This window comes from Protopterus annectens, chromosome 2.part0 (genome assembly GCF_019279795.1).
Source record: "Protopterus annectens isolate FY-2018-M chromosome 2.part0, PAN1.0, whole genome shotgun sequence".
Lineage (NCBI taxonomy): Eukaryota > Metazoa > Chordata > Ceratodontiformes > Protopteridae > Protopterus > Protopterus annectens.
In genome coordinates this window covers 1,470,342,001-1,470,357,274 of record NC_056728.1, presented here as the reverse complement: position 1 = coordinate 1,470,357,274, position 15,274 = coordinate 1,470,342,001, and positions in this window count along the sequence as shown.

Below are 15,274 nucleotides of genomic sequence, written 5' to 3'. Positions count from 1 at the left end.
CACCATTGACCCATAACAGTACTCAACCCCCCCACACACACACACCCACACACACACACACACACACACACACACACACACACACACACACACACACACACACACACACACACACACACACACACACACACACACACATACACACACACACACTGTCAATTGTATGGCTCAGCCTAGGCCTCTGGCAAACAACCAACAACACACCCTGTACATATGATTATACCTGTGACACATCCTGTCATCGGTAACATCGATGCAGGGATAGGCTAATATGGTGCTGATCCACAGGATGACTGTACAACAGTGTAGCATTGGAATGCTCTGTAGCAGGTTGCCAGCAGTAAAGTGAAATGCTAATATCTTGGAAGGTGTAGCTGTGCAGCCATGATACATTATCGCTGTAATTAACAATGTTGTATTGTTTTCACCATTATCTATTCTGATTGTGTTGTGTTTGTCCGTGTGCCACATGGCTGATGGGTGTAGTGGTGTCAGCAAGCCTTCTACAGTGGACACCAGCAAGTGTAGTTGATGGTACACATGACATGGCTGGGTACAACACACAGAACCTTTGGTTTGGATGCAGTACAGATACAAGACTGTATACATGAAGGTATGTCCCTGTGCAGGTAACACATCTGTTAACCGTGTAATGCCAACAAGACAGGATAGGCACAACCACACATTGCTATATATGCTGTCTGCAATGTGGATGACGAACATGCTAACAACAGGGTGTATGTCCCTTTCCCCACTCTACTGCAATCCTCACCTCAGTAACATAAGTGTGCCAATGCCGGTGGCATAGCCCTATCCTTAGGAGGGTGTGAGGTGCTCAACTACTGTGAATGGTGTAAACAACAACTAACAACCTGATAACATACACTCTACAGTATTACAGACACCAATGTGAACAGAGCCACGGCCACATTTGGTAAGCTAGCATAATATTACAGTATATGGACTATCTGTTCTACACCATCCTCATATGTGCCACTCACAGAATGACCCTACATATAATGACTGCTACACAGTTTGGTCTGATGACTGTCATTTTTTATGGGACATGTGTGTATGGCCCTACAAACCTGTATGGCAATATGGTACCATACAGTGGGGCAGCATGTAACATCAGATAGAAATGGATCTAGAACAATGACATCTACCACAGTCTGTACACAGGCTGAAGTACATATTAACAATGCACACAGTGCCGACATTCACTATCACTACACAGACCTCAGTAGTGTACAAACATTCACAGAATGTCCAGGTTATGTCATGAAATATAACTCTTACTGTACATGACATGTGTAGCAATCTGATATATCACTGGCTTGTTATCAGATATGATGGTGCACAGCACATATGCACCACTTCATGCACGACATATGTACAAAGGTTGACAGAGGTTTGGCTGACAGCACATACACAAGGCCAGTATAGATATGTTGCTGTGATAACCTCATCAATTTACCATTGTACCAGGGTTTGTTGCAACATATGTCCTATGGGGAATATGAAGTCAGTAACTGTCACAGCCTTAACCATCTACAGATTGCAATCCTCACACTACCTTCTGCAATCCACAGATAGATGCACTGTGGCTAACACATGAAACCAAAGGCACAACACTGCTCAATCTGCAGATGACCCTGCAGATGGGGATTCCACATATACATGGAACTGACATGGCAGGTATTGCGACATGTACGACAGGCATATCCAGACATACACTGTTAAACCAACATTACTCCAAATGCAGTATAGCAGCACTTACACTCTGTAGTCAGGCCACATCCCCCTCCTGTTTGTTGCCCTCTTTCGACAGTGTATGTAGTTAGAGGTAAGTCCCCAATACATCTGAGTTGCTGTTTGCCAAACAACAAATCTAGTTCCTGCTCACATTGACTGAAAAGTGCCAACACCACCATGATGTTCCTAGGTATTGGAGTGTGTTTCCATGCAATTTGGCTATGGGAATGATGCCACAGTTGTTCCACATTCAATCAGCTAGGAGAGGGCTGATATTCATGCAGAGGCCATCAGCTGATCATGATAATCACTTAATATACACATTCTACTGCCTAAGCAAAGCAGGTGTGAGTCTCCACATCCACCAGAGAGGTAGAGGGGGAGGTAGACAAAGGCAAATACATGTCAGGGAGGGGTGGGAGAGTAAAACTGAAGCATGTTTGTGTCACACACCTATCAGCACAGGGTATCAAACCCCCAACAACTATGTAGTGCTATCACAGTTTGATGCAGTTATTGGATGCGCCACATGGGTTACTTGCTGTGGAGCACTCAGAACATATATGTGATGGTGACTGACATCTGCAACAGGGATACAGTAGATATACAGTAGGTGACGTACACGTACCAGTCTGCATGAACAGGTGCCAGCACCAACACAGGCACACTCACACAGGGACACACACACACTGACACACTTGGCAGGGCCAGGAGTGCAACTCATCACTAGTGAGATTGCCACAACACATCAATGTGTAGGTATCGCATGCACCACATGGGGTCATATGGAGGTCATATGGGCAAGGAGTATGAGCAGTTGTCAGACATCAGACAGCATGCTTCAGTATGTCCTGGGGGGTGTAGTAAGTGTGGCTGTGGACATACGCACCATACAACACACACACAAGCACACAAGGTGCCAGTTCTGACATGCATGGGTGCATGTCTGCACAGATGTGTGGTGGTCAATTGTGCCAGCAGGCAGTACAAGGGTAGGCGATGTGTATAACTTGGCATCAGGCCACATGACAATGGTCTGCATTGTGTCTCAGGCCTGTAGTTTCTGCATTTGCTCACACAGGTGGGTATTGCATCCACCATCCAGTCACCTGGGTGACTATTGTGTGTGGCCAATGCTGTGCATCACTTGCCATATATGTGTTCCTTAGTCCATGACATAGATGGGGTCTGGCATGTGCGCACCTCCCACATGCATGTACAGTGACATGTGCTACTGTGCCTGGGGTGTCTGGCCCATGTTGTGAACACAGATTATTGTCAGATGTGCCAGTCTTGCCCACCTGTGGCAGGAACGGGTAATGGGCAGCAGGTTTACCCTGCACCTACATTGTTAGCATGCTAACAGCATTCCCTGATGTCAGTGTCATCTGTCCATACTGGGCATGTTGTCAGGCATAGTATGTTCATTGTGAGTCACATGTGAAGGCACCATAGGTGGTGCAGGTGTCCATTGGGGAATGTGGTGGAGGTGCACTGTCTGCATGTACATGCATATTGGTCAGATGGGCAGGGTGACATGCCCTCTGTAGCCCACTACAATCACTACATAGTTACTATCAGTGGCCAATATACAGTGTACTACCCACATACTGGCTGTTGCCTAGGCATGTATGTGCATATGAAACATGGGTTGAGTGTGTGCTCTGGGTAATAGTGGGATTGCTAACTGTGATTGGCTGGCCTTGATGTCACATGAATGGGTATGGCTTTGCACCCCATTTTCTACACTAATTTACATCTGTTATCCCTGTATGGTTGACATTGTGATATACAATATGGCCACCATAAAAGAAATAAGCAAAACCCCCTCCACATTGCCCCCACTCACAGCCACATCTACACAAGATACGAGTTACAAACACACACCTGTCATGTCGGTAGTAGAACCCCTAGCTACCTAGTTTATTAGATTGCAGCACTACGCAGTAATAGTACACGCCATGGACATTACTGAAGTACTTCTCCCCCAAAGGTGCATTTCACAATGAATGACATCAGCAGGATTACCAAACAAGGGCATTTCAACTGTACTGCGAGTGAGTAGCCTATAATGCATTGCTCCATACACAGGCATTGAAACACACACAAAACATCCAGAACTGCCATGGTTGGAGATGGAACCCTACCACAGTTCTAAATCACAATACAGCAGTACACAGTTACAGGACGTGCTACAGATTACAGAGCTACAACTTTCCCAGAGGTGTATTTCTAGGTGGGTAACATCAGCAGCCTTGCCAAAGTTGAGTATATGAATTCTAAGGAGTGTGAGTACCCTAAAAAGCATTGTTCTCTACTCAGTCATAGACAGACAGAGGCACACAGATTCACACACACACACACACACACACACACACACACACACACACACACACACACACACACACACATACACACACACACACGCACACACACACTTGCTAAGTCTGGGGTTACAACACTTACCTAACAACTTTATCGCACTACAACAGTACACAGTTACAGGACATGCTACAGAGATTACTGGGTTATGATTTTCCCGGAGGTGTATTTCTAGGTGAGTGACATCAGCAGCCTTGCCACAGTTGAGTATATGAATTGTATGGAGTGTGAGTAGCCTAAAAAGCATTGCTCTCTACTGAGTCAGACACACTTGCCAAGTCTTGGGTTAGAACACCTACCTACTTCATCAGACTACAATAGTACGCAGTTACAAGATGTACTAGGAGATTACTGGGTTATGATTTTCCCAGAGGTGTATTTCTAGGTGAGTGATATCAGCAACCTTGCCAAAGTTGAGTATATGATTTGTACGGAGTATGAGTAGCCTAAAAATCATTGCTCTTTATTCAGTCAGACGCACAAATTCACACACAAACCCAGTTGCCAAGTCTGGGATGAGTCCACCTACCTAACTAGGTTATTACACTACAGCAATATGCAGTTACAGGATGCGCTACAAAGATTACTGGGGTATAATCTTCCTAGAGGTGTATTTCTAGGTGAGTGACATCAGCAGCCTTGCCAAAGTTGAGTATATGATTTGTATGGAGTGTGAGTAGCCTAAAAAGCATTGATGTCTATTCAGTCAAACACACACATTCACGCAGTTACCAAGTCTGGGGATAGAACACTTACCTAACTACTTTATCACACTACAGCAGTACACAGTAACAGGATGTGCTACAGAGATTACTTGGCTATAATCTTCCCAGCTGTGTATTTCTAGGTGAGTGACATCAGCAGCCTTGCCAAAGTTGAGTATATGAATTGTACGGAGTGTGAGTAGCCTAAAAAGCATTGCTCTCTACTCAGACACACACACAGATTCACACACAATTGCCAGGTCTGGGGTTAGAACACCTTCCTAACTACCTTATCACACAACAGCAGCACACAGTTACAGGGCACACTACAGAGATTACTGGGCTATGGCTTTCCCAGAGTCATATTTCTAGATGAGTGACATCAGCAGCCTTTCCAAAGTTGAGTATATGAATTGTACGGAGTGTGAGTAGCCTAAAAATCATTTCTTTCTACACAGAGACAGACAGACATGCACACAAACACACACTCACACAATTGTTATGTCTGAGGTTAGAATTACTACCTAACTAGTTTATCACTACAGCATTATGCAGTTATGGGACCCACCATGGAGATTACTGAGCTACAGCTCTCCCAAAGGTGTATTTCACATTGGATGATATCAGCAGGCTTGTCCTAATATTACTATGGGGAGGGCAGTGTGTGCATGGGCCATAACTCATTCATGTAGGGGTTGACATGCCACATGCGGGCACACACTGGGTCATATGTCACAGGTATGTGTATACAGCTACTAGATGACTACTTCCTTGTACAGTCATGCTGCACAGCTGGTACATGCACCACAGTCTGTCATGCTAACAGATACTGGTGGCTAGTTTCTGCAGTGAGTGACATCTGCACCTCATGTGTTTGGGGCCCCTTCGGCTGTGTGCTGGGTGGGACAGGCCCAGATGGTTCTTTGTCATGGTCACCCTCTTCCACACATCTATGTCCATCTCCCTATGGCTTATTATAGTGTGTTGTCCTTACGTATATGTCTGTATTCCTATCTACTGTGTGTGCAAGGCAGGAGTGGTGCGTACTGACTGCGACTGCCAGATATGTCTGGTCCACTTGTGTTTGCAGACATGGCCTTCATGTGTTTCAATGTCTGAGCATGCCCAGTATGACCTTTCAGTATGTTGTTGACTGACATTGCCTTCATTCCTCTAAGTGTGTGAGCATGCCCAGTATGGCCATCTGTATTGCATGTTTGGATCATGTCTAGGTAGTTTGTGCTGCGGTGCTGACCTTTGTGTTGTACACCAACAGGTAGCATGCTGTGTCTGCATTGTATCCATCAGTCATTTGGCATTGACTGTTGCTACATTTCTGCATAGCGAGGGGGACACCTGACTGTTTCTACATTCCTACACAGGAGTGGGGGGGGGGCCACACCTGACTGTTGCTATAAGTGTACGTAGGATGGATGGGCACACCTGACACTTGTACACATTTGCTAGGACTGTACTGGTATGTCGAGTACGCCATTTTAGTCTGTAGTCTTACCTATCTTGCTGGCTAGAGGCAAACCAGTGTACTACAGATCTTAGCTTTAATTACCTACATATTAGTTTCCGACTTCCTAGCCTTCGCAACTTACATCAAACTGCCTGGCCTGCTGTAGTCTTTATGTGTAGGCCCATAGGGCTCATTCAGAGGCCATAGTACAGCATTTGTTTGTGTTTGTCTACACCTGCTCTGCTTGCTGAGACTGTTGTTGGGTACGTGAACCTTCCTGACTGGCATGTGTGGGTATTATGGACACACATGTCACTCAGCCCATTTCCTGCAGTGGGTTTTGTCACCCTGTGTAACACTGGCTTCTATGGTGACTCCAGTATGTGTTACAGATGTCATGGTGCCACTATGGGTGTCTACTGTCTGCTGCCATAACATTCAGCCACCCAATTCCTTGGCATGCTCACATCCATACCATAGCTACAGGTAACAACACATTCTACTCCATTTGGCAATTGGTATGTTGATAGACTTATCTTGAGGGTGTGCCAGACTTGCGGATGTTGTTGGAGGGCTGCCTGTGTCAGATGCACATAGTACACTCACTATACATGGTTGTGCACAGGTAGTGTCATGTTTGGCATCCCTTTTACTATCTGTGCGAGTCAGAGAGAGGTGTCATTCCCTGGGTCCCTACTGTGTCAGTGCATGTGATATGCGTTTCCTCTTTGCCAAGGCCAGGGCATACTGGGCACGCCTCCTTTTGCCTACTGGGGCAGGCTCAGGTTGTTCCTCCTCCGAGTCACTCTGTGCCTGTACAGGCCTTGGCATTGGTGGCAGGCTGTGTGGCCCTGCCCCATGCTGTTCCTGCTGCAGCTGTTTCTGTAGGATCATATTGTGTTGCATAGCACATACCATAACAGTTTGGGTACATGTAGCTGGTGAATACTGCAAGGCTCCACCGGATGTATCTAGACACTGGAACTTTGACCTGAGCATCCCAAATACATGCTCTATTATATGTCTGGCCTGTGCGTGTGCCTCATTATGACGTTGTTGTTCAGGTGTGTGTGCATTTCTGATGGGTGTCATCAGCCACGGCTCCAGTGTGTACCCAGCATCCCCCACTAGGTGACCGTAGGGGATGTCCACATTGGCAAATCTCTGGTACAGCTGCGTCTGATGCCATATGTCTTTAACAGTCTTGTAAGAAAAGTGGAGTCTGGGTCTGAACTGTCTGCAAACAGCTACAGTTAACTTTGAACCTAACACCACTCTTAAGTATTCAACTGCGGTACCACCTTTAACAGTCTTGTAAGAAAAGCGCAGCCCGGGTCTGAACTGTTTGCAAACAGCTACAGTTAACTTTGAACCTAACACCACTCTTAAGTATTCAACTGTGGTACCACCTCTAACAGTCTTGTAAGAAAAGCGCAGTCCGGGTCTGAACTGTCTGCAAACAGCTACAGTTAACTTTGAACCTAACACAACTCTTAAGTATTCAACTGCGGTACCACCTTTAACAGTCTTGTAAGAAAAGTGCAGTCTGGGTCTGAACTGTCTGCAAACAGCTACAGTTAACTTTGAGTATGTGTCTACCTGTTTGAGCCAATATTCATTTTCCCCTGGAGAGCACTCTGCTTTGGTTGTAAGCAGCCCCCCCCCCACCAGACACACACACACACACACACACACACACACACACACACACACACACATCTTCCACTTTCTCTTATTCCCTTCTGTTAGCAAATAGTATCCATAACTGATCAATACTGTGTGTTTGTAAATATAAACTATGACCACAGTAGCTTACTGATACAAGGTTATCCTGTTTTTCCACCTGAGAAATTAAGAAATGACTTACAGTTTCAGGGCAGTCCTTGGTCAATTGTGATTGTATCTTAACACATACTTGTCTTTGCTTTGGCTCATTAGCATCAGTACAAGGAACTGCCTGCTCACACCCTTGTTCTCCCCTCCCCCTTCACTGTTTATTACCTTAAGACAAACCCAAAGGTAATAAATATTACCTGTGGCAGGCACCATTTTTAAAACTACAATCCACTCTGCTACAAGCCCTATGAAGGCTCAGTGTCTCTCCAGTAAGTGTTTTACAACTGTAAATGCCTATTTTTATTGAATTGTATTAGACATTTTTACAACTGTATGTTTATGTTGAATTGTGTTAGACATCTAATATGATTTACCTTTATTATTAGATGTTGCTATGGCATGCTAGCATTTGTATGCACCACTTTGTTTTTAATATAACAGTATGTATGGTCTATTTTCATTGCTGCACCTTGTTCACTAATGCTATTCATGTAATTGTGTTGTGCGTAGACAGCTCATACTACTGTCTAATTATTTCTATATAATTGTGCTGTTACTGGTGGATAGAATCACATTAGAGAACCACGACAGATTGCTGCTAGCTATATTTTTATCTGTAACTGCATAACTGTTTGGGGTTTCTTTTCTAATGTTCTTCCAATTGGCAAAGTATCTGCATATACTAAGTAGTTGGTGCATGGCATTGTCCTGCATGCAGTAGCTATTTGCTCAGTGTGTTTTTTTATAATCTTTATAATATATTTTTGCCATCTCAAAAGTACTTACTCCTCTCTTTTTTTTTTTTTTCTAGACCTAACACCACTCTTAAGTATTCAACTGTGGTACCACCTTTAACAGTCTTGTAAGAAAAGCGCAGTCCGGGTCTGAACTGTCTGCAAACAGCTACAGTTAACTTTGAGTATGTGTCTACCTGTTTGAGCCAATATTCATTTTCCCCTGGAGAGCACTCTGCTTTGGTTGTAAGCAACCCCCCCACCACACACACACACACACACACACACACACACACGCACGCACACACACACACACACACACACACACACACACACACACACACACACACACACACACACACACACATCTTCCACTTTCTCTTATTCCCTTCTGTTAGCAAATAGTATCCATAACTGATCAATACTGTGTGTTTGTAAATATAAACTATGATCACAGTAGCCTACTAATACACGGTTATCCTGTTTTTCCACCTGAGAAATTAAGAAATGACTTACAGTTTCAGAGCAGTCCTTGGTCAATTGTGATTGTTTCTTAACACATACTTGTCTTTGCTTTGTGATTGTTTCCAGCCCCTCATACCAGCAACTAACAGGGAATCTACCCGCTTCGCTCCCCACCCTGCCCCCTATTCCCTCCTGCCCCCGGTGGTCCCACCTTTATTGCACTCAAACCCCTCCCATATTTCTAATAGCCAACCACAGCACTAACCCAACACTACCTCCTCCATCTTCCCACTACTATCACACCTCCTCGACTAACATGTACATGCATACATTTCTTATGCTCACTGCATGCACTCTCCTTGCATATCTTACATCCTACCAAAGCTCCATCATTCCCCCACTCAACCACTACCACTGTACTACTACTCACACCACCACTCATGTCTCACCCACACTCAGCTCCCCTCACACCAGCTCAAGAACCATCCCTATGCACCCCCCACATATTCTACCAACTATATTACTCAAACATAAAGCATCCCTACAACTTAACATAGTCACCCTCCCACCATACCTATTACCCACAGAGCACAAGCATAATGTTTCCATTATAAACAAACACATTCAAAAACTGAGAAAACTAATAATCTCATGCTTATCAAAACTAGCCCTAAGTTGAGACATCCACCCCAACCCTGGACCAACCATTTCCAACCCCAATCTTCATAATCAGACTAGAAACCACACCTTCTCCCATATTACAGCCAATAGAAAGCCAAGTGACTTCCTTCTATTATGCCTAAATATTAGAAGTATATCCAACAAAGTCCATGAACTCCATGCCACCATAGACTTGTACTCCCCAGATATAGTCATCCTGACAGAAACCTGGCTAAAACCTCACATTACCAGTGAGCAAATACTCCCTACACGTTATGGCATACTAAGAGTAGACCGGCTAAACAAAAAAGGAGGTGGTGTAGCTATAATATTTAAACAGCATCTAAACATCCAGATCTTAAAATCATCAGCTCCACAAATAGGCAATGAAGAAATAATATATACCAACCTCAAAATTAACCAAAACAAAACCATCAACATAATTGGATGCTACTTCCCACCTGGCCAAAACATCCCTCCCCTAGAAAACCTCCTCAGCTGGTCTACCCACCATCTCCCCCAAGAAAGTATCATCTTAGGTGATTTCAATATTGACTGGCAATCCTGTTCTGGCAACAATCCAACCCATCCTGTACACCTTCATGGCTTCACTCAACTAGTCCAGTCACCAACCAGGATAAATAAAAATTCCACCAAGCACACTGCCCTGGATTGGATACTAGTCAGTAAGAGCCCCCAGTCATATATAACAGGCTGCTTATCAGATAGCTTCAGTGATCACTCCCCAACATTCCTACTCAAAAATACCTATACCAAGCTAAACCTGTCATCTACCGTCAAACATGTAAAAAACTAAACTTTAACCCACTCACATTCATCTCATCCCTCAAAGAATGTAACTGGCATCCTCTAAAGTACCTCAGTCTAGATGATGCAGTTGAATTTTTTAATTCTACCTTCCTGAACATCCTTAATTACCATGCCCCCATAAGATTCTACAGAACCAAAGCACAACCCTCCCCATGGCTACAGAAAACCACTAAGTCAGAAATGAAAAACAGGGATAAAGCCTGGGAGCACTGACACAAAACCAACACCCCCTCAACTAGACAGAAATTCATAGAACTATGCAATAGAGTCAAAAAGCTAATAAAACAGGACAAATTCCAATACTACCAGTCTGCACTAGACTCCTCACAACACAGCCCCAAACAATTCTGGTCCTCCATAAACTCCATCCTCCACCCAGGTAAAGTCAGTACCCCTCCTCCTAACATCCCTCACTCCTCAGAAAATATTGCTACCTCATTCAACACACACTTCACCCAATCCATACTATCACTAGCTAAACAACACTACCCCCCTCCCCTCCAACCCACAGCTTCAACTAGTAATCTCCCCACTGCCTTCTCTTTTTCTCCTGTACCTACCTCCAACATAAAAAAAACTCTTAACTAAACTTAAACCCACCAAATTAGCAGCAGACAGCCTCCCAAGTGAATACCTACAAATCGCAGCTGATGCTCTGGCCTACCCAGTATCTATCTTGATTAACCGATGTCTGTCAGAAAGTTACGTTCCACACTGTGGAAAGTATTACATATAATTCCCCTCCACAAAGGCGGACCCTCCACAGAACTAACCAATTACCGCCCCATAGCTATTCTCTCTCCACTCTCCAGAATACTAGAGAGATGCATACACTCTCAGGTCTCAGACTACCTCCTTACTAACAACTTCCTTTCCAGTACTCAGCATTGTTTCCGACCAAACCATAGCACCACCACTGCCTTACTCTCCTTTACTAACACTATCCTTCAGCATAAAAACAATGGATATCTCTCCTCTGCTACTTTCCTAGACCTATCTAAAGCATTTGACATGGTCCCACACAAACAACTTATCTCTGTCCTCAATAACCTATCCTTCTCACAATCGGTCACCAACTGGTTTCAGAGTTACCTGTCTGACCGCCAACAATCCGTTGTATGGCAGAATGACGTATCTCCACAACTACCTGTCTCCATAGGGGTTCCCCAAGGATCCATCCTTGGACCCCTACTCTTCTCTGTTTACACCAATAATCTAGCCTCTGCCACCAAACATGGCACACTCATACAATACGCAGATGACTCAACCATCATCTGCTCAGCCCAGTCCCTACCAAAACTGCAAAAAGTCACACAGGAAGCCTTTTCCTCTGTTGAAACATGGTTATCCAATGCCCGATTAATACTCAACCCAAACAAAACTAAACTACTCATCTTCCAAACCACCAAACATACTCAAAACAACTCTCACTTTAACATCACAGCAAAAGACAACACCACTATATACCCAACTGAACACACCAAATTGCTAGGAGTGGAAATAGACAATAAACTAAAATTTGACATTCACATATCCATGACTATAAAAAAAGTCCACAAAAAAACTAGGAGCGTTATACAGAAATAAGCAATTTCTCACCAAAGCAGCAAAGATTTCAATAGCAAATTCCCACCTTATCTCCACTCTACTTTATGCCTCTCCAATATATACCAACCTAAGGCAATGTGATCTAAGCAAGCTAGAGACCTGCTACAACAAAATCACCAAATTCGCCACAGGGGCATCCTACTGTAGTCACCACTGTCTCTCACTTGCTGAACTAGGCTGGCTTGAACTCCCTCACCTCCTTCAGTGGTATCAACTCTCACTCGCCCACAAACTAGTAAACCATCCACTAAATTTCCCATCCCTCCAGAATCTACTCCAACCCTATCACACCACCAGACCACTAAGATCCAGCAGCAAAAATTACTTGCAGATCACTAAAGCCAATAACTCTGCTGGTGAAGCACTATTCTCTTGCACCATAGCCAAATTATGGAACTCACTCCCACCCACAATTACCTCCATACCATCATGCACCTACTTCAAAACTTTACTAAAAGCGCAACTAAAAACATGCTGGCTATGCCCTTGCAACTCCCACTCTAATATCATCCACCCCATCCAACCACTACCATTCTTTCTACTCCACTAACTACCTTGATTTTAGCAAGCTCAGATGCTCATAAGCCAGTACTTATTATACAGCACGAACTTCTTCTTCTTGTAACATTTGTTAATGTCTGGTATGCACTTCACAGATAAAGATTCTAGTTGTCTACTGATGTACTATGTTCTTCATCTGTAAATATGTTGCAAGTAATTGCTATGCAAATTGTTATTCACTATGCAATCCAATGTATATACTGTCTGTTTATTTTAACTGTGGAGCTTTTCTCCCCGGGCCTCCGCTGAAAATGGACCTACGTCCAGTCGGACACTCCCGGTCAACAAATTAAAATAAATAAATAAATAAAAATAAATAAATGTGTGAATCGTCATAGTTTCCAGGGCAGCCAGCACTCACACATTCATTATAATGCCCTGAACATCACATACGACCTGGCAGTTGATGGAGGGGATGCCCCTGCAGTTGATGTAGGCCCTACCCTATTCACTCGGTGGTACTTTGATGCATATGTACGTGCAGTCTATAGCGCCCTCTACCCCAGGGTATTCTGCTACTTGGTGGAAGAGACGCATATTGCTGGTCAACACCTCATGTGTGTTGAGGAAATTTACTTGCTCATTGGCATGTGCTGACATGGCATCCAGGAAGTGGTGAAATACTCTGGATGCTGATGCCTGTGAGATCATAGGGTTGGGAGGGTGGCCTAATCGTTAAGGTGTTTTCCTTACAAACACAAGGTGCAGGGTTTGAGTCTCATATGGGATAATTGGCTAGGCTTAAAATGGCTTGCAAGAGCAGTTAGCTTAGTACTAATCTATGAACCTATGAACCTATGAATCCCCATGATATCCCCAGTTGTGCTTTGGGAGGTACCTACGGCTAGTATACCTAGGCCTACACATACCTTGGTATCCACTGGGATGTGTTCCCCTCGGCCAGTTTGGTGTGTCAGGTGTGGCCGGCACAGCTCAACAATTTGCTGTAGGAAGTCTCTGTCCACCCTATAGCACTCCACTTGCTCCAGCTCATGTAGCCCCTGGTAGGTTACCCAGTGTCTGTACACTCTTCTCTGTCTCCTCACTGTGGGTTGTTTTGCAGCATTCACATCCTCACCACCCTCAGCCTCTTTCACATGTTGTTCTATGTTGCCTCCTGCAGCCCTTCTCATTTTGTAGGTTTGTTTGTTAAAATTTCCTCGCTTGTATACTCCGGTGGTGTAGAGTATGGAAAAACTAGAGGGGAAGGTTTTTGCTTAGTTTATAGTAGTGTTCTGGGCTGGGCTGGTCTGCTGCCTGTGTAATTGGCTGATTCTGATACATTTCACCTGCCAGCTAAGCTACTTCTCCTTGATTACCTTCCTACTGCTGTTTTCCCTTCCCATTGCCTCCTTGTTTAAGCCCGTGTGCATGCCGCACAAATGGAGTGCTCAAATGTGCCGGAGCTGCGTTTTCCTGGTTTAACTTCCTTTTCCTTCCTGTACAACCCAGTGCGCGGTGTGCACACCTGCTTACACTTTGTAAAAAGTGCTAGGCAGGTTTAGACACATCCCTAGCTTAGCTGTGCTAAGCTAGGAGCAATCCCGAGCCACATGTCTCCAATCCACTTACAGTATGCCTGACACCCCCCCTCATGATGTCACCTATATCCTAGTCTTGAACCCAACTATTTATACTCTTACACTCTTGGGATCTGCCTCACACCCTGGGGAAAACTGGGATTCACTATCCTTCCCCTCATTTGCATAGGATTGCCTGCTAATGCATAGTTACATGTCCCACACTGATCCTCCCCCCTTAGCAACCATTACACACTGGCCAGGTTGTATTTTGCCTGCCATTGACTTGTATGGCAGACAGACTACTGCTTTTAGTTAGAATGCTTATCTTAGGTTTATTTTATTATTCCCCCTCCCCCAATTCCGTTTGCATGCCGCTGACCTATGCTTAAACAGGTGAGATTGGTGAAAAATAATAAAAGTTTTTTTGTTTTTGAACACTTTGCAATGACAATGGCCTTTTACTTGGCCATTGGCATGCTTCCTCAATGATATGCAGCCTTTATTTGGAGCTGTCATAGCTCTGTTTTGCAGTTTGCAGTACCATACTCGGTTACTAACCAAGTACATTTCTGCATATTACGTTAGTCCTGCAAGCCTTGATTCCTGCTTCCTGGATGGCAAATTTACCTCATTTGTATGGTTTTCACCTGCAAATGGGGTGATTTGCATAAAGGGGTTGGGGACGTACAGCATTAGTGCTACAGCACTCGTGCATGTCAGATGTGCACGTATGTGGATCACTCAGCCGCC